Source organism: Podarcis melisellensis (genome assembly GCF_964234715.1).
Source record: "Podarcis melisellensis genome assembly, chromosome: 2".
NCBI lineage: Eukaryota > Metazoa > Chordata > Lepidosauria > Squamata > Lacertidae > Podarcis > Podarcis melisellensis.
In genome coordinates, this window is record NC_138529.1 from 32,660,426 (window position 1) to 32,681,708 (window position 21,283).

At 44.5% G+C, this 21,283-nt stretch overlaps 1 long non-coding RNA gene across 1 annotated transcript in view; it reads left to right on the top strand.

The window, feature by feature from the left end:
* Window positions 1-21,283, top strand: part of LOC309363610 — a 27,922-nt gene continuing 6,639 nt past the window's right edge. Inside the window, exon 1 of the long non-coding RNA XR_014165471.1 lies at window positions 1-164. This is a non-coding gene — a long non-coding RNA (uncharacterized lncRNA). The remainder of the gene's footprint in view (window positions 165-21,283) is intronic.

A 21,283-nucleotide genomic window follows, 5' to 3' on the forward strand; every position in this document is an offset into this window, starting at 1 on the left:
TAGTAAAGGAAAGGTAGGTCCTCTAGAAATCTCTTAAGTGCTATCTAATAATAGTGACTTTGATCTCATTTTGGAGCGCTGACCCAGGATCTATGGTCCTCTGAGTTCATCAAACTATTTCCAAGCGAAACAGCTTTTGGCTCCAGTGGTATCTATATTCATGGGTAGGGAGTCTCCTTTTTTCAAGCCGTGCTTTAATTAGTTCTTTGCATATGCAAATAGGTTCTAAGTCACTTAAGCAGCATACTTGATAGAAATTTCCATTTTTGAACAAGGTCAGCTGGTACCTTCCAATTGTCCAGTGACTCCTGATTATAATGCAAACATTCACCCCCGCCCCATGATATTCCTCCAATTAAAGTTAGCTTTAGGCAATTGTTCTAAGTAGACTCTAAGCTGCTAAGAGAGACTGTCAGAGAGACCTTATTGAAAGAATATTTGGCTCATGGAAACATTTTGTTTAAAATTATTGTCCTTATTTTTTAATAAGACCTTTGCCTGTTGCTTCTAATCCTGAAATAGTCACCTCATGTTGTTTTGGCTGCCCTACATATGCGCAGTAAGATCACCCTAGCTCTGCTGTAAACATATCTGTTTTTTTGTACCAGTGTTAAGTATCATGGCTTCACCTAAGGAATCCTGGGAATTAGTTTGGTGAGGGTGCTGATAATTCAGTGTTAGATGGCCCTCACGCTTGCAGAACTGCAGTTCCCTGGGAACGGGGAATGGCTATGGCTGTTGTTGTCATCTTGCAAAGAGTCTTTTAGCACCTTAAAGGTTAATCTGTGTTCATACATCTGATAAAGTGGATTCCAGACCATGAAAGTTTATGCCATAATAATTTTGCTAAATGATTACAAAATTTAAAGGCTTGCAATCTAACAGCCATGATTTAAAAGGGAAAGGGGAAAGCAAAGGCAGCTAATTCACTTACCAGTTCTTGCAAGTTACTTAGCCTCAGCGGTATCACCTGATGTGGACAGGTGGACCTTCCTGTCTTTAAGTAGAAATACATACCCACAACCCAGCTGCCCTTAGTTCCTGGCTGATGGCAGAGGACAGAATATGCTTCAACTTCAGCTGGAGATGATTGTCCTTTTCTGGCAGGGAGAGGGCAAGCTAGTGCCTTGTATCTGCTGCTTGTCTGATCTTCCCCTTGCTGTGAGCTTCTTCCAAGGAGGCAAGAGGCCTGCCCATGGCCCATTAAACCAATTTAAGTCCTTGCCTTCAGTAGCAAGCCCAAATTGCCAAAGACATGATGCCATCGCCCAATGGTAAGTGCTGGGGAAACTGTTCAACTAAAATGAAAATTATTATTTTTTGGTAATTTCCCCTTTCTTTTCATTTCATGTGTGCTATATGATGGCCTTGAGCAATAAAGTCATTAGGATTGTTGCTGAGACAACATTAGGAGTGTTGCAGAAAATGTTGCAGACACTTTCGCTATTGCCAGTTTGAGAGTGACTCAGAAGTGTTTTCTAGTGTACATTGTAGTTTTGGAATCAGGGTAAGAGCTTCAACAAGCACAGAAGGAGGGAAGGAGTGACCAGCTGGAAGAAATGCCCTGCTGACCATCAGTTGCCAAATCATGCAACTGCTTTCTGGTGTGTCCATCTGCATATCCAGGCTTATTTGTTTTCCCACCTCTGGTACTATCTGATTTGAGTTTAGAAAAATATACACCTAATGAATTTATCTGGTGCAAAACTCAAAGGTGTTGCCAAATTTGCAGTGAGGATTTTTGCTTCTAGTGGGAATGTATTTTGCTTCTTTTATTCCTAGCTTGTGATGAGTTCAAACCAGTCCCTGGTTCAAAGAACTGTGGGATACAGTTTTATTAAGCAGATGCAAACAAGGTGTTAAAGGGCTTCATGAAAGTCAGTCAGAATTTTGCAGTCTGTTTTTGCATCTACTTACTTGGATTCTCTGAGGTCTCTGAAAAATTTCCATTGATTAAAGGATTTCTCTAGTGCCTAGCATCAGCTCAAATGCAGTCAGCAAGATTTTAGTGCTGGGAATTCCTGAATTAAAAGTTTAAAACTTGCAAATTACCAGTTATTAAAATGCAGCAAAATCATTCAAAAATATTGTGACCATCATCAGCATTTTTGCATGATGAAAATGAGAGGTTGACTCGTCCTATAGGAGGTTTAGGTTTTGATTTTTGAAGTTCAAAAATTGAATTAGTCTCCACTTTAGGTTTAATCCAAAGTTGCTTGCAATGTGTAATATCCTGTGAAAGCAAAATACAGTGAATAATTTCTAAAGCAATCTCCTTGCACATCAAATTAAACTTTCCCTGTGTGCCCCTTGAGGCCCCTGCATAACTTGTTTTCATCTCAGCTCATCTTTGACTTCCGTGCTGATTCTCATCATTCCTTTTATTCTTCTCTTGCTGCTTTGCAACCATTTGCAGGCTGTTTGGAAATCTTGGGTTTTGCTCTTTTTCCACAAAAACAAATTTCCAGCGGTGTAGCCCTGTTAGTCTGTTGCAGCAAAAACAACAGACTTGTGGCAGCTTAAAGGCTTTCTGGTCTAATCACTATGAATTATTATATTGAAATAATTATAATATAATAATGAGTGAACTCATTGCTCAAGTACGGATTCTTTGGTCGCCAAAAACAGCCCCATTCCTGCACAAAAGGGAGGCAGCAAGGGGACATCAAGGTTTTCGAGGGTACACAAAAAGGTACTGGTCTAGAGTTGCAAACCTAGGTACCTCATTTTGGAAATAGACCCACTGAACGTGCCCTGCTGAACATACATAGAGCAGTGGAAACCTAAGCAATATGGATATCTGTTTCTTGCTCCATCTAGGGATTTTGTATCTGTGGCTAGCTTAAAATCTCTGCCCTTAAATCCATCGATCTTTGGGCATTAGTCATCATTACTCTAAACTACCCTTTTCGATCTCCACAAGATGATTATGTTCTAGCTGTAAAAATCGGTGTCTCAGGGGAGCGGAGGGTTTCATTACCCAGCAAACATTCTGATCTTTCTGTTCATTGTATCTGCGGGGTAGCATAGCTTCCCCCACCCCCTGAAAAAATATTTTTTCAGTTTCTTTATTGTTAATGAATTATTACAAAGACCAACTGGTGGGGAGGGGAGAGTTCATTTTCTCAGGTACTGGAGTCTCAATCAAATGAATTTGAAAATGGGTTTTATGAATTGCCCTCAGGGTCAATGGCAAGGGAAGAGTGATGATTACAGATTTTAGACACATGGAAACCAATATTAAAAAAGGAAATAGTTTCCCACAAGAAAACAGTTCACAATATTAGCGTCTCCTGCTGTTAACCCTTTGGCTGTTCAGAGCTAGGCAACCTGCAGTGAGTAAGTTTTGTGACATTCCTTACCCTAGATGGCTGGATGGTGGAATAAGTGCTGTACATACTTAAAAGATGGAATTGGCTACAGCAGGATGTTGCAAGGGCCACCAGTTTAGATATCTTCAAAAGTGATTGAACAAATTCATGGAGGGTTAGGTTACCAGTAGCGTTATATATGATGGCTATATGCCAGTGGTGGCGAACCTATGGCACGGGTGCCAGAGTGAGCCATGCAGAGCCCTCTCTGTTGGCACACGCCATCACGCCAGCAATGCTGTTGTTTGGGGTTTTCAAATTGGGCAGCCGCTTCCCCCCATGCCACCTCGTGAGTAAACTGCTCGCTCCCCCCTGGCAGCAGCTTAGAGGCAGTTTATCTCCCCAAAGCAGCTGTATTCCTGCCTCCCCGCCCCCCCCCGAGATTAGTGGGATTTTTTGCAGCCAGCAGGTTGTAGTTTGTGTGATTGGTGGGTTTGTCAAGGGTTTTCGTTGACTGGTTGCTGCCTGTGATTCTTGAAACTGTGTTGTTTCTGCTCCAGAGAAAGTGTTTATAATGCTTGTGAGTGTTTCTCTCCCCCCCCCAAAAAAAAACACCTGTGATCCAAGCCACTCAAAAAAGCTCTGCTAGTCTTGGTAATCCCCCCCCAAAAAAAAAAACTCTGGGCAATGCCCCCACAAAAGCTCTATGTGTTGTTTCTGCTCCGCATGCCATAGGAAGCATTTGTAATTCGTGTGAGTGTTTTTCTCCGCCCAAAAAAACCACAACTGTGATCCAAGCCCGCCCCCCCCCCGCCCCCAAAAGATCTGCAAGTCTTGGCAATCCCCCCAAAAGAACTCTGGGCAATGCCCCCCAAAACGCTCAACAACTTGGGGCAGCCCCACCCCAGCTCCTTTTATTATGGTATATTAATTATTATCCCATATTTAATTGCCATGTTGGCACTTTGTGATAAATTAGTAGGTTTGGGGTTGCAGTTTGGGCACTCGGTCTCCAGAAGGTTCGCCACCACTGCTATATGCTATCTCCAGACTTCTGAATACCAGTTCCTGAGAAACTACATGGGAGAGGGCTGTTGCTCTCACATCCTGCTTGTGGGCTTTCCAAAGGCATTTGGATGACCACTGTAGAAAACAGGATTCTAGTCTAGATAGCTCTTTGGTCTAATCCTGTCAGACTCTTCTTTTGAGCAACAACCTGCTCTTCATAGTCCTAGCCAGCCTGGTTCTTCCATCAACCTGCAGGGTGGAGACCAGTTGAGGATATTTCAAATATTTACTTTCTGGCCAGTTTGCTAAGAGGACGAACACTTATGGATCTCTAGCGACAGCTCTAGAAATATGTGCTTGGTGAAACAAATCCAGATTTATTTGTTTATTAAGAGTATTTTTATACCACTTTTCAGGAGGACCTCACAAAACTGCTTGCATTAGGTTATTACAACAATAAGCACCATTAGAAAAGAAGAGAAAAGACAACATGTTTTCTTAGGAAAGGCTCTCCTTGCTTCTTCCCCAGGGCAAGATGGTTTTTCAGATAGACCCATCTTTCCCCACCTAAAATAAAATGTGGTTTGAATGTTAGTAGCCACTTTCTTGTGCTCAAGAAACCAAGTGTTTTAATATTTATTTTATTAATTCAGGTTTTTTCTTGTTTTTTCTTTATTTGCCAAGCTATTAGTTTCTCTGGCTTGTTAGCTTGTTCAAATTGCTTCTGTTCCAAATATTTAATTTCCCATTGTGTTTCCTGATTTATTATCATTGAATATTGCGTTTGCAATAACTTAATGTCCTATTTCACTATCTCTTTTCGTGGGCAAAACAAAAAAAATTCCTTCCAGTAGCACATTAAAGACCAACTAAGTTAGTTCTTGGTATGAGCTTTCGTGTGCATGCACACTTCTTCAGATTCACTGAAACAGAAGTTTCCAGACCCTTCTATATAGTGAGAAGGTGGGGAGGGGTATTACTCAGAAGGGTGGTGGGAATGGGTGATTGGCAGATAGCTGTGATGAGCCTGTTGACGACTCTTAACGACTGCAATAGGTCTTACAGGAAAAAGCAAGGCGTGAGAAGGTGAAAAATTGCTTTGTCATGTATAATGAGATAAGAATCCAATGTCTTTGTTCAGACCAGGTCTCTCCATGGTTTTAAGTTTGGTGATAAGTTGCAATTCAGCAGCTTCTCTTTCCAGTCTATTTCTGAAATTCCTTTGTAGTAAAACAGCTACTTTGAGATCTTGTATAGAATGTCCTGGGAGATTGAAGTGTTCTCCTACTGGTTTCTCTGTCTTGTGATTCCTGATGTCCGATTTATGTCCGTTTATTCTTTGGCGTAAGGTCTGGCCTGTTTGTCCAATATAGAGAGCTGAAGGACACTGTTGGCATTTGATGGCATACACAATGTTAGACGATGAGCAATTAAATAGTCCTGAGATGGTATGTGTGATGTTGTTGGGGCCAGTAATGGTGTTGTCCGGGTGTATGTGGCAGCAAAGTTGGCATCTGGGTTTATTGCAGGCTCTGGTGCCAGTGTCTTTTCGTGGGGAATTTATTAATTCTTTTTCTTTTCTTTTGATTTCTTGTAAGATTTCTTGTTTTTTCGGCTCTCTTTATCTTTCTTTGGTACACACCTTACTGTATAAAAAAGCCCCGCATTACCACTTTACTCGCTTCCCAAACCACCTCTTCTTTGCTTTTTTGATGCACTGTCAGCATAGCCAGAAGCATTTTCTCTTTTATTTGTTTAATTTATTTTTAATTGACACCATTATAACACACTATTCTCTTTGCCTTATTTCCTTTTGATAATTTGGCAGAAAGATAGGGTGGACTCTGCTCCCTTAAAAGCTGCATGTTTTCTGCGCTGCATAAACGGAAGCACTGTGTTACGGCACCTGGTGTCCTATGAAGTGTGTGTTTTCCTTTGAAAGTACCCTAAGCATCAGCCACCTGTGGGTTCTTTGCTTCTAGCCTTTAATGCCTGACTCAGCTGAGCCATTGTTAAGCAGGTTGTAATAAATATAGCATGTCTCTGAGTTCTTTCTCCCTCCTCCCCACCAACAAAATGAACCTCTTTTTTAAAAAGATTGCCTTGAATTCCCTCACTGCTTGGGAGAGGGGTGTGTGTGGAACAGGATAATCCCCTTTCTCCTTAAGGCAGGAATGGGGAACCAATGGGCATCCAGATGTTGCTGGATTGACTGTGGTCAATAGCCAAAAGATGCTGGAAGACGACAACATCTGGAGTGCCACTGCTTCCCCATTGCTGCCTAAAGTGATTGAGGAGTTTTGAAGCAAGATTCGCTTGAGAGTCAAACCTGGTTTTGCATCCCAAATAGGATTTGTGTTAGGTAGCTAAATGCTTCTCAAACCCCTACATTTGTGGATGTGTGGATTGTCCTTAGTCAGCGACTACAGCTGTCTCTCCCCTAGCCTCAGAGGAGGACAAAAATCCCAAGCACAGACCAAGCAGGCTGTATCTCAGGCATCAGATAAAAGCCCGTCTTCGAAGATCCTTTTATAAATGTGTGCGCTCAGTTTCCTAATTAACAGAGTTCCAAGCTTGCTTTTCAAGTCTGTCTTTTCCCAGTAGTGCTGGATGTCAAAGTGTAAGTAAAGTTGTTGTGTGTGGAGTTTTTTTTTTTAAAGGAACTTTTCCAGCAGTTCTTGATTCGGTATGACAGAGGGTAGCAGGAGTTCTTCCATGACAGGCACGGCTGCTGCATTTCTGATGCTGCTCCTTTTAGAAGAGAGCTGGTTAGGGTTGCAATATTTATCACATTTCGCAGTGGCTCCTGTTTTTGTTCTTCCTTGATACATCTGCCTTGCTGTTTGACTTTGGGAAACTCACTTACCCTCTTCATGCCATCTGTGAGGTGTCTGATAATAATACCTTCCATGCAGGGGTGCTGAGAGGCTTAATTAATGTTTTCAGAGCATGGCATGTGAGTGTTTATTTTTTAAGAAGCTCTGTGGAAGGGCAGCAAGTGATTGTCAGTAAAAGGATAGCATATGTCATGGTGTCCGATGCTCCCCTGTTTAAGAGTGGCTGCTAGAATGTGTCACCCAGCGAGTGTGGCTTAAAACGGGAAAACCTCCTTATGTGCCGCTTGGACTCTGAGCTGCTTCCGCAGTGGTTTGGGGGTGATAGTTGGAATTTGCACAAGACAATTTGAGCCCCTTGTTTCTTCTTAGAAACAGGAAACTAGAAGAGGAAAAATCAAATCTAGAACAGAGTCCTGCTTTGGACTTCTGTGATTCTAAAGTCACAAAAGGCTTTTCAGCGTGTTCCCATTTTCCTAAACTCCCTGGGACCTCTGAAGTTCCAGGGATCCCTGGTGGCAGCTGTATGTTGATCCTGAACAGCGTTTCTCCCAGAAACATATGGATAATCCCTTTCTCTTTCTCTAAAAAAGAGCTGATGTCATTTGAGCATAATTTGAAAGAGGTCTCAGAGGAGCCAGAATGAGGTATCAAGGGAGCTGGTTCAACAGTACACCGCAACCTTACCTAGGTTAACATTTCCAGATTAGGGAGTCTTTTTTCTTAAGCATGAAAGAGAGAGCTATCTCTGGAGAAAATTCCACACCAGATCCATGTGCACTTCCCTCCTTCCCTCCCTCTTCATTATTTTCTTAGCTGGGACAGAAAATTGCTTGCTCCTTATCAATGCTAAGGTCACGTGCCCCCAATCTGTCAGTGTTATGGGCCTGGCCAATCAGAAGCTCTTAGCAGGACTGATGCAATGATGCAATGGACTGGTATTAAGCAAGCATTTCTCCAGCTTGGCTGATTGCAACGCTGCAGGGTGCAGGTGGGGTGCTCATCCAGAACAGAATGGTGCTACGGTTGGGCTGAGCAAAGCACTGGGTTGTGTGCGAATATATTTGCAGCAGGGGAAAGAGGTGCCGACTTTGCCTCTGCCTCCGTATTCTGCCGTCTGGCTGATTAGCTTAGAAATTCAAGCAGAGGAGATATCAGAAGACCTTTTGAAGTTAAATTGTCTGGGTTTGCCCTCTTGACTCTTGGGACTATCAGCCATAGGAGGGAGGCTGTCATTTCTGCATATCTCATTCTGCAATACTCTCGTTTTTTAATTTAACTCTTCAGTCGCTTTCAGTGCTGGTGTTTTTAGTTCTAGAACAGAAGATTTGTGTGGCACTGGGAGCTTTCCTGCAAGGAAACACCACAAACAGACTCATCTGGCTCTCTTAATAGGAACAAAGAGGTCACAAAGCTCATATAGACTAATCCCTAACCTAATCCCCAAACTGGTCTCATTAGCTTAGCTCTGACTTGATCAAACTCACCCTTGGATATTGTGAAGATGTGTGTGTGTTTTGATTCTAGGGATGGGGCAAGAATTCAAAGCAGGGTCTATAACTCTGTGACTGTCCTCTCGCCTGCTTCAGTTGTTGCAAGCAGAATTTGAAGTGGGCACGTTGCCCATCTTGAGCAGAGCCATGCCTGAATTCTGTTCACGTTCCACAGCCTTTCCGTTACCCTGTGCTGCAAATCAGTGGAGAGGACATCTCCATCAGTGTACATAAGGGATGGTTTAAGTGCTGCTGCTGGGGAAACTGCTGGGGGGGGGCGAAAGGAGGAGTCAACTCACATGGGGGATCCTTATACTTGCAGACTTGACTATCCACCCCATTGTACTTTTTGTGGGGCAGAGTTGTTTGATTACCTTTAAAAGCTGAAGAGCTTTTGCAAGTATTTAAAATGAACATTCACTGGGAAAAGTGATAGTTTTGAGCTTAAAGTTGGGGGCAGGGGGTGTTCACACACCCCTAGATTTTGTCTCCTTTCTTACTCAAATCTTAAAATGCAGGTAGGGGAAAATATACCAGGTGAAATAATCCATCATATCTGCCCCATGCAAGATACTTTACATGCATCCATGGTAAGCCAGCCAGTCAGTCTCTTTCTCCCCCCCCCCCCCCCGTGTGTCCATAGATGAGTGTTTTTCTGTTATGCCATACTAACTAAGGATGGGGGATAAGTTCAATTAAATTCACATTTAAAGCCACATCTATCAAATTTGCACTTTCTGAAACAACACAAGAACCAAAACTCAGGCATCCTTCAAAATTTACACTTTCCCAAATTCTGTGATGCAGTTCTCCAGTCAGTGTTCACAAAAATGCATATCTTAGGGGAAAGGGTGCATAAAAACAAACATATGAGTGAAAATAACATATAAAAATGCATTGATTGGTTTGTGTTGCTTGATAAAATGTGTACGTTAGTCAAAGCTGCATACAAACATTTCTTCCTTAGGAGAAATTCACACTGAAAGGAGGATTTAAAAAAAAACCCCACACAATTTCAAATTGCTGGAGGAATGTGGAGAACTGAATTTACCATTGGAAAAATGAGAAACTGAGAAAACTGAAACTGGCAGCTCCTCCCATCCTAATATTTACCCAGCTCATCTTCATCTGCAAAGGCAGAGTAGGAGCCAGGAGAGGAAGAGATGGTTTTAGCAGGAGCTGGAAAGAAGACAAAGGGGTGGGAGGGGGGTAGCAAAAAGCATGTTGAAGCAGGAGGGCTCCAAAGGGGTGGAAATGGGAGGGAGGGAGAGCTGGCATCCAAGAGGGACCCAGATGCCTTAGATAGGATGTAGGTTTGACTGCTCTGGAGAGTGAAGGGACGGGAAAAGAACGCCAACTGCCTTCCGCTGGTGCAGTGAGAGGGAGGAGAATGATGCATTACCCAGGAGATATATGGGGAAATGAAATGGGAAGGCATATCCTGAAGCACTTTCTGTACATGATGACATCTGGTAAATGTGAGTGATGCAAAGTTGCTGCACTGTGCTAATGACATTGTTAGTGCTTCTAGTCGAGTGGGTCTTTCTGTTCTTGTGCAAATGGCAAGAGTCCTCAAAAGCTGCCTTACGTTTTTGCTGCCTCTTTACTTCTGCAGTCGCTTCTGCAAGTTCAGGTCAGGTGCACCCATTCTTTTTTTCAAAAAGCAACATCCCAACACCTTCCTCATCAAACAACACTGCTCTCAGAAATAGCAGAGCCCTTTGAACACCAGGCTATCGGTCTCTATGACTCACTTCTACAAAGCTGCCTGCATGTTTAAGAGGTGCGGTATGCCCCATAATGCCCATAAATCTGGGGAAAGGAAAAGCGGTTGGCATCTTCTAGAACTGAATTATTACTACAACAATTAAATGACAGGCTGTGTGTTGATGCACACAGAGGTAGCCAGTGTGGTGAGGGGGCAGCACACTGAAATTGGACCAGAAGGTCAAGATTTTGGTTTTCACCTTAGTTACTGATTCATCAATTTATATAAGATACAGTGGTATCTCGGGTTACATATGCTTCAGGTTACAGACGCTTCAGGTTACAAACTCCGCTAACACAGAAATAGTACCTCGGGTTAAAAACTTTGCTTCAGGATGAGAACAGAAATCATGCTCTGGTGGTGCGGCGCAGCGGCAGCGGGAGGGCCCATTAGCTAAAGTGGAGCTTCAGGTTAAGAACAGTTTCAGGTTAAGAACAGACCTCTGGAACAAATTAAGTTCTTAACCCAAGGTACCACTATATTGCTGCAGCACATCTTGAGTTTTCAAGTGGTGAAATTTCAGGGTTGCAAACTGGCGATGGGACAACACTCTCTTATCAGTAGTGTGTGAAAGTACAAAGGTGATTTAAGCCCTACTTGTGGGGAAACTGCTGCAGTGGTGGGGTGAGTCCACCCACATAAGGGACCTTGATGTTGCAATGGTGTTTCCCCCCACTCCACCACGGGCTGATAGATTTATGATGATTGCTTGTTGGTAGCGAATGCTTGGTGGCATTTCGACAGACCAAATTAACTGCATGATTATATGTGCAGGAAGCCCATTATGGAAACCAGAAAAGGTTACAGCTGGGGAGGTAGTTATGGGCAGGTGAGCTTTCTTTAATCAAGGCATTTTCTACTGCAGTTTCCTTGGTTTTACATTCCCAAGCTCACTTTCCGAAGTGAGCAAAACCGGTGCCTGCCTTATGACAAGCATTTTGTTTCCAGCACCACATTTCTTTAATTTGATTGTGATGAATGTCTCTGGCCCAATTTCATTTTTCAAATACGCCTTTCTCCCCCCATTCCTTGTGACAGGCCAGTTTATAATAATTGAGGTTATGAGATGTTCTTCCACCACCTTCCCCAACTGCAGGAGTGAGGGGGGAGAGAGGAAAGTGCTGCAACAACTTGCATGTTTATTGGCAGAGCTGGAGAGTACCATCTCCACCCCCCTCTCGCCATCCCCCAAACTCTCATCTATTTCACTCAAACACTTACAAGTGAAGATTGACTTCCATTTGCTTTTCTGCTGGGGTTATAATGACAATGGCAGCTGTGCTTCGGGGCTCCTTGGAGAGATTCTCCTGAAAGTCTGGTTTGACACGGCAGGTTCAGACCAGCCACGGCAGACTATTGCATCTCAAACTTGCTGGTGCCAGAGGGTGGTAGCAGAGAATCCTTGTAGCAAGTGAGCTTAGAAAGCTCTCTCTGTGTGTCTCATCCGTTGGAGAGCTTCCACTACAGGTGCATGCGCAAACTGGTGGCAAATTCTGCTCTGCAAATTCCGCAACACAATTTTGCAACAAGGAAAGCCAAATTGTGCATACTAGAATATATTATGAAAGTGGAGGGAAGTGAGTATTTTTGATACTGCAGCTGCAAGAGGGGTTTGCTTTAACAGATCCCTTGTTGATGAAGAATAGAAAATAACCAGTCTGGTTACCAGCTGTGACTGCTTTCTGAAAATTAGAAATCTTTTACGTTCAATATATCTCTCCAGAGTTGTCCACTTAAAATGCCTGGATGTGAATTGCGGCTTCCCTGGGAGTTAAACTGCTTTGGCAGAAGATGATAAATTCCAGCAGGGGTAGCATGATGGTAGACTTGTGGCACTTTAAAAAGGAAGTAATATATACCTCTATAAGGTTTTGATTGCAAGTGTTCTTTAAAATATTCTAAGATGCAGGGCATGTGTGCAGATTGCCATTAGGGTGCATAGTTTGTTAGGGGTGCTGGGAATTGTAGCTCTGTAGAGGTTCCCAGGATTCTATGGGGAAAGTCCTGTGCTTTTAAATGTATGGTGCATCCAGTCTGGGTCAAACCTTCCACTCATCTTGCTCTGTTTCCCTACATCCTGGTCTGTTGGCTGTAGATCTCACTCCAGTTCTGGGAAAGTGGCCCTTGGCTCACATAACTGCCTGACAGATGTGCTCAAATAAGTATTACCATTATCATACACTGGCAAAGACAGGAGGAATGGGAAATAAGTTTCTACAGCAGCCTCCAGCAACATATAAACAAGGTATGCAAAGTAGCCTAGCCCCCCGTTTTGGGGTCTTCACGCCCTTGCTGCCACAGCGGGCCTGTTGTCTTCCTAAATGCAAAAGGTGGGGGGAGCCCCAAAAACATAATGAGCAATATGCAAGCCTCCCCCTGCTCCATTTGAGAGGAGGCTGTGTGATGGAAAGGACCATTTCCCCACTCCCTGCCAGAATGCACAGCCATTGGGTTGCAGCTAGGGGCAGCAGTGCATTGCTATCTCTAGTGTTCAGGCTCTCAGCCCCTGACTCTGGGCTGATGCCCAGGAATTAAATGCTCTTCTGTTTTGCACTGCTGCCGTTTCTGAGCTGAACAGCGCCCGTGTGCTGCAGGTGGTCACTTGCACTGAGCTGGTGGCAAAACTGATCCTCACAGCATCTAAGCCCAGGAGGCATAAAACATACTTTCAAGACTCATTTGGAAGTATCCTACAGATGCAACAAGAAGAAGTCCTGTTGATTCATAGAATCATGGAATTGTAGGGTTGGAAGGGACCCTGAGGATCAGCTAGTCCAACTCCCTGCAATGCAGGAATATGCAGCTGGTCCATACGGGGATCAAACCTGCAACCTTGGCATTCTCGGTACCTCACACTATCCAACTGAGCTATCCAGGGTCTTTGCTTTGAGCTGAGAAGAGCAATTAGAGAACTCCTGCATTGCAGGGGCTTGAACTAGATGACTCTTGAGGTCCCTTCCAATTCTATGATTCTATGAAATGCATTGTTTCCCTTTAATTTCACTATCCTGACAGGTCAGTTTCTGGCTTTGATTGTGAAGGGCAGCAAGCAGCATGTGTGGTTTGTAGATCTTCCTGCTCTTTCTCTTCTCTCTCCCCACCCCCCATGTCTTTTGGAGTAAAAGAAGATGCAGGGGTGATTCAGAAACAGTTCCATTGATCACCTCTCTGTTGATTATATTCTCCCGAGTTTATGATATTTATGATATTATCACACATTTGACACTGGCTACCAATTGGCCTAATGTACGACCAATTTTGTGCCATCTGTACTCAGTCGTCATGTCAATTTCAGTGAGTGGATGTCAGTTATCATCTGCAGACTCTGGGTGATACTGCAGACTCTCTCCCCACCCCACCCCATTGCTGTCTTACAGCATATTTGCTTTGATTATTGAACATGCTTGCTTCTCTGAACGCTCGCACATAGTGTCTTTGGGGCTGAATATCATCCCACCCTGCTCTTTGAGGTCCTTGGTGTAGATATCTATCCAGCTTTGCCATGCTGGTAACTAGGTAGAGATATTGAGTTATCAGCTCAGCCAATCTGCCCCCTGCCAGGCCAGGACAGAATCTGTGATAGAAGATGCATTAAGAAGCACTTCAGCCAAGCAAGTACTTAACTTTAAGCACATGATTGGAACTCTTTTTCATCTAGAGGATTTGAGCATGAGTTTAAGTGCTTTGCAGCATCAGAGCAAGGGAATCTCATGCCTGCAACGTACTTTCAAGTGCTAATACTAGATCAAGGACACCAGTATTGAGTTGATGATGCTGTCCTTCATCTCCGCCATCAGGGCCACCTCCTAAGTTCCTGAGTCAGTCATCTTCTCTGGCCTAGAAAACATCCAGCCCTCCCTGGCTTTTCAAAAACTGGAAGATGGCATTGCATATTATTTGCCTGCTTTATTTATAAAGCCCCCATCTGCCTCACCCTCTCTGCGATGCTCTGGAAGGTGGCATACGAGCAATTAAAACAAAATTGCGCTGATGAATAAAGAACAATTAAGCCATCAGGCTGCGAAGCCAAATGTCACCACGATGGGGGAAGTGCCTTTTGAGATATTTGGCTGTGGGAGGGGGGGGGTGGGGAGAGGAGGAGATGGCAGAGGAGAGTGCATTGCGTTGGGAGAGATGAACTCCTGCTCTGAGCAGCCAGTGCAAGGAGTGACAGCAGGCTGCCCAAGCTTATCCAGGGCTGGGATCCTTGGAAGAATAAGATTGCCAAGAACAGATCTCGAGAGGGCTCCTTTTAAGAGAGGCAGAGAAGGGGAAACACAAGTCTGCTGCCACTTTTTAAAAGCAGTGGAGCCTCCCAGGGGTGGGTGGGTGTTGATCTGGCAACATTAAGGAAGCAGACCCTTATGTGAAAATGCAGTGTCAAGAAAGCATTCACAAACAGTAGGTTTTCATTTGGCTTTGATTTGGCAACTCTGCTTGATCCCTAGATTGGAATATAATGGGGCTTAATCTCAACATCTGAAGCAGGCTGAAGGTTGCCAAGTGCAAAGAGAAGAAGCAGCTAGGGCTCCTCTAACCTCAATAGCTGTTGTAGGACCAGAATTTCAGCACGTGTGGCTTATTGTGCAAAAATGAGAGAGGCTGCACCTGCTAAAATTTCTGCTTCTGCACAGCTCATGAAGGCAGTGGAACCCTGTTGTCCTTGATAGTTGGTCACCCTGTTTGGAACAGCTGCTGGCCTCCTTCCTCCAGTGCTTTTCCTCATCTCTGCTGGCTTCATCAAACCCAGAACATCTCTTATGGTAGATAAAAGGTGTGGAGTGCATGCATGAAGCCCTGATTTAGCCATTATACCAGGAGGCAGTGAGAGATTTTACTGTACTTTCTTGGGCTACATGATCACTGCAGATGGTGACAGCAGTCATGAAATTAAAAGACGCCTGCTTCTTGGGAGAAAAGCAATGACAAACCTAGACAGCATCCTAAAAAGCAGAGACATCACCTTGCCGACAAAGGTCCGTATAGTTAAAACTATGGTTTTCCCAGTAGTGATGTATTAAAGTGAGAGCTGGACCATAAAGAAGGTTGATCGCCGAAGAATTGATGCTTTTGAATTATGGTGCTGGAAGAGACTCTTGAGAGTCCCATGGACTGCAAGAAGATCAAACCTATCCATTCTTAAGGAAATCAGCCCTGAGTGCTCACTGGAAGGACAGATCCTGAAGCTGAGGCTCCAATACTCTGGCCACCTCATGAGAAGAGAAGACTCCCTGGAAAAGACCCTGATGTTGGGAAAGATGGAGGGCACAAGGAGAAGGGGACGACAGAGGACGAGATGGTTGGATAGTGTTCTCGAAGCTACCAACATGAGTTTGACCAAACTGCAAGAGGCAGTGGAAGACTGGAGTGCCTGGCGTGCTCTGGTCCATGGGTTCACGAAGAGTCAGACATGACTAAACGACTAAACAACAACAACCAGACAGGTGCTGTGACTAATTGCTGCTATCGTCTTTGGACCTAGCAAGCAGGATCAATGCAGAAGGCATAATCAAACAGCCCTGCAGTGCCTCTTTCTAAGGGAATCTCTTCCACCTCCACCACCCACATTGTGAAACCAGCCACAGAGGAAGCTGGTGCATGGACAAGCTTCCCATAGGCTCCTTTCAGAGTGCCCTCACCAGCATGTAACCAAACGATGGTTTAGCAGGAATGAGCACGCCTGCCAGTCCACAGTGAGAAAGCTGCTTTTCTCTTCTCCCCCTGTGGCTGCTGCCAGGCTATTGGGCTACAAACCATGAGTGGTGAGCCAAGAACAGTTCTTGGTTATGGCTCACGGTTTGTTTGGAGTGAGACAAACCATGAGCCCGAGTTCGGATGTTAACACTTCACCAAAACAATGTGGTGGCAGCAGGGGAGAGGAAGAGCAAAGCAGCCATGATGTTTTTTGCTGAGCACTGTGCACTTGTTCGTTCACACCATGCCACAGTGTTACATGCAAACCAGGTTACTGAGAGACCAAAGCTTGTCCAAAGCTGTTTGTTCCGTTGCTTGAGCTCCTTTTGCATTCTGGGAAGGGATCTTGGTGAGTTAGTAGCATCAATAGAGGTGCAAGCAGGACTTGTTTCTCCCTTTTTGGACCGTACCTTACAGCAAGCTGGATTTTGTATTCCAGACTTTGCGGTCCTTCCTGAGCTGCATGGCAGGATTTGGGCCTTGGTTTGCTTCATATTTGGAATTTGGGGGTTTTTTAAAATAAAAAATAAAAATGCAAGGGCCATGAGTTTGTGTGCTTCGCCCACCCTTTTTGGGTAATGATTTTCTTTGTCTGTGACAGAATGATGGATTAGAGCACAAACCAAAAATATAGTGGACATTTATAAGTGTTTCCACCAGCAGATTAGATTTTATTTTCAGTTCCCTAGCATGTTACTATAGTAGAAGATGCATAAAGATTATGAGAAAGAAAAGCAGTGTTGTAGCAGTAATACTATGAAGGGTTTGTTGTTGCTGTTTTTGAATACATTCAGATTATTTCTTTTATTAAGAAACGGTTACCATCCTAAGCCTCCTTCACTTTTCAGATTGCGGGTGGGCTATTACTGACAAATAACTGTGACACGGACAGAAGCCTCCCTACTGTGTATCTGAGTCATAGACAGTTATGACAAGATACAGGTAGCCAACTTTAAGAAAGGAGAAGGAAGTACCCCTACCCTAGTTGCAGGAGTGCCAGCTTGGCCCCACAACTGTGATTGCCCAGAGCCATGGGTGCATGCAGCATGCATGGCCCTGGCACCAAAATTTGTAGGTGCCCGGCCTCTTCATGGGGAATTTGGTGGGTGGTCAGTCACCCGGGGAGTTGGCACCTATGCCTAATGGTCCTCTTGGCTGTGAGATATATCATCTGAACAACCAAGGCTGAAGTGCTCTACTCCCACTGACCCAGGTGTTTAAGAGGGACTACAAAGGGGCTTCTTCAGAGTGCTAGGCATCTACAGGATCATGCTGTAATTCTGGCAATGGGTGGACAGTCTGATTCTGCCTCTGACTGGGATGCGGATTCTGCCTCAGAAACACAAGTTGCTGCCTGACTTCTCAGTGGATCAAATGCTTCTAGGCTGGCGGAGGAAATACATTGATCCCCTTCAGGATAAACACACGAGATAATTACAGTACTGAATATTACGGGAGCCAGGGACCAAAACATGTGATATGCACAGACCCAGAAGTGCCTTGTTAAGAGGAGGTGGTTCCCCTGTTTCAACTTCTTTCAGAAGACAGCTCTCTGAAAGCTGCTTTCCCCCATTACAAAGAGATCAAATGCCTCCCACTCTGTCATCCTCAACTCTTATTCCCCCAAGGCTCCCTTGCTCTCAATATTATCCCTGGGTAGAGCTTTTGAGTGGCACAAGGGAATAAGCTATTTCCCAATGAAATGACACTTCCACATGGTTTAATTTGCAGCCAAGCCTGTTGATCTGCCCTGCTCAGTTTTTATTAGCATTTCAGAAAGCTGGCTGCGCTGCCACAATCTACTATTTTTATTTTATGTATTTATTTTTGTTTCTTAGGAAACTTTGTTCCAGTTTTATCTTCTGCATCCTGCTATACACAAAATCAGGTTGCCTACAAGATTTCAGAATGAGAATTGTCCAGTTGGAAGGGACCCCAAGGGTCATCTAGTCCAACCCCCTTCAGTGCGGGAATTTGAAGTGGATCATACATGACTGCTGACCATCCAACCTCTGTCTAAACACCTCCAAGGGAGTCTGCTCCACTGTTGAGCTGCTGTTACTGTCTGCAAGTTCCATTGTGGCAGCACAACCACCAAATTTGGGTCGGAAGTGCCATTCTTTCATAAGTTTAGAGAACCTGCTCTTTCCATTTGAACTTGATGGGGCTGTGAGTGGTACTGATTTGTGGGCATTGGGTGACATCACAAGACTACCCTTCCAGGTTTTCGACTTTTAAAAGCTATTAGTTGTGTCCTTAAAACAAAACTACAGTGAGGAACAAGACTTTAAGTTGAATTAACATTCATGTTGATCTTTAAAAAAAAAAATCCACACTGCTTGCCCATTGCATAATAACACAGAGGGGGAGGGCAAGACAGATGACTGAATTAGCATTCAGTGCACTGGCCGATACATCTGTTAAATGCCTTGTGAGGTGTGCATACGTGAGGGGGTGTCATTCAGGTTTGATTTCCTTAGACAAAATATGCAACAACTCCTGTTCATACCCTAAATGGTTCATATCGGGTTCCTTGATTTGGATGAATGAATTCAGCCCATATGCTTGCTTTATTTACCACAATATCTGAATATTTATAGTACTGCGAGAATGGCATAAGGTGACAAAAGTGAAAAGTGAAACAAGGTAGCAGGAGTGCACATGTCGGTAAGATGAGGGGAGTCTTTGAGTGATGGGCAGGCACAGAAATGCCTCTTTAGAAGGCGTCTGCCAAAAGTGCCTTCTTTCCTCCAACCACATAAAGGAGAGGGTGATTTTAAACTCTTTTCTGTGCATGGAAGAAATGTAAAGATTCGAGACATTGTCTGCTCTTTTTTTCTGAATAGACTTCCAGAGCTGTTTTACTTATTTCATAACATTTATATACCGCATGATTGTAAAGGAAAACCTCAAAGCAGTTTACAAAAGAGGGTAGGTTTGTGTCCATCCATTCTGCTGACAGATCAGCTCCATTGGCTCCTGCTTCCTTCAACTGTCATCTATTAGCACCCATTACAACAAGCTGCAGAGCAAAGGCAGGGAAGAGAAGCAGGGCTGAAGACTGACACCTTTGGTTTTTCCTCTCCCTGAACTCTCCATTCCAGCTGATTGCTGATAGTTTCAAGAACAGGTTTCTGAGTTTCCTTGTTTTCCTCTTCCCTCCTGTTCCCTTTTCCTTTCATTGCTGTGTTTTTAGGTTGGAAATCTGTGGGCAACAGCTGCCTTATTTATTTTTCTATTTTGTTTTTATTGATCTTATGTCAACCACTCTGGGAGACTTTTCAGCTGAAGAACAGGGTAAAAATGCTTTAAATAAATACATAATAAATTTCAGCCTCTGAGATCTCTTCCCTCTGCATTTCTATTTTTGTCACTTTTATTATTCACTTCCCCCTTGTCACCTAACCAAGGGAGCACTCCTGTAGCATCGGCAGAGGAAGAAAATGTTATAGATGTACTCTGCGAAGAACGAAGCAGCCTTAACCTTCTCCTCTGATTTATCATGCAAACATCCTTGCACATTTAAATCTTTGGGCTGCCAGTTCTGTTTGGAGCTCCTCCATGCTTACACGAGCTCTGACACACTGTTGTGTTTGACAGAGGAAGGAAGTGGGAAGCAAGAGGGACAGGAAAACGAGGAGTGTTTATGCCTGGCATAAACAAACAAGCAAGTCTAACCCGCCTGCCCCCCCCAAACCCCCCACCAACAATAATAATTTAATGTAGTTCATTTCAGGAGGACTTATCCTGAGGAAATATGTTTATGATTGCAGCATGGCAAAGCACAGAAAGCCGTTTGGGCAGGATTAGAGTGCAGTGCTGACGTATTTTACACACCGTAGTAACACGTTCCTGCATTTCCAGAAATAAAAGCCATCTTATGCTAGATAAGTGGGTGCATGTGTGCATGCATGTGTATGCAAGATTCTGGATGTCGTCATGCAATCTGTAGTAAAGATAATGCTCCAAATTCCCCTCAACTGCCCAGAGTTCCAGCTCCTGCCCAGAGTTCCCTGGCACCCTTCCTTCCTTCCCTCCCTCCTTCCTTCCTTCCTTCCTTCCTTCCTTCCTTCCTTCCTTCCTTCCTTCCTTCCTTCCTTCCTTCCTCCCTCCCTCCCTCCCTCCCTCCCTCCCTCCCTCCCTCCCTCCCTCCCTCCCTCCCTCCCTTTTTAGCTGACGGTATCTCCGCGCTGCCTATTGGTATTTTGACTCGTGGGAGAATCAGTTCCTCTCAGCATCACATTTCCCTGTGCCCTTTTGCAGGCAGAGCCCACAACGTGTCACACGTGGCCGCGAGCTTTCCTTGCCAGGCCCTGCAATCTGCTCCAGCTGTGCCCTCATTTATCCCATGACGACACTGTGACAGCAAGTCCTGCCCTTGTGACCACGAGGATTGATTATTGTAATACCCTCTGAGCCGGCTGTCCAGACCAGCAGCCCCTCTTGCTCTCTCTGCCAAAGCTGCTTGTTCAGAAGACAACGGCATCGTGGGCAGCCCTGATCCTGTTATCTCACCTCCCCACATGCCCCTCCTTCTCCGGGAGCGATTGGCAACGCTGCTGAGAGCGCGGCATGTGGCAAACTGGACGTTGCCCTGTCGCACCATTAAGCCCTTTGCAGTGTTGGCTCTGGGATTTTAAAGGTCTTCTGTCCTGTTTTACTACAGCATGCCCCGGGCTCCATGACTCAGGTGTGCCCCTGTGCATTGTGTGTGTGTTTTCTTTTAAGGTGGGGGGAACATAAAAGTGCTTTGGCTTCCTGCAGCTATGGATGCTAGTACCGATTAAAGAAGATGTCACAGGCTAGGCTATAGAAAAGGTAGAGTGGTACCTTGGTAGAGTATCTGCTTTCCAGGCAGAAGATCCCAGGGTCAATCCCTAGCATCTCCAGTGACAGGAACAAGCCAGCAGGAAATCAACCAAGCCAGTTGGAGTTAACTATTTATTACCAAAAACAGGATCTGCACAGGAGTGCCAGGCCTAATTTGCATAGCAACACATCTCTGGCAGGTCTTGCCCCCATGAAGCAGTTGCTGAGACTGAAGGTCCCTGGCTCCCCACAGCTGCCTAAGTCCCATCCTCTCCAGGGTTTTCCCCAAGCAGTCTGAGACTGTGCCTGCATGAAGCTGACTTCTCCTCTGCCTCTTTATGCCTCTGCTGGGCCTGGGAGTCCAGA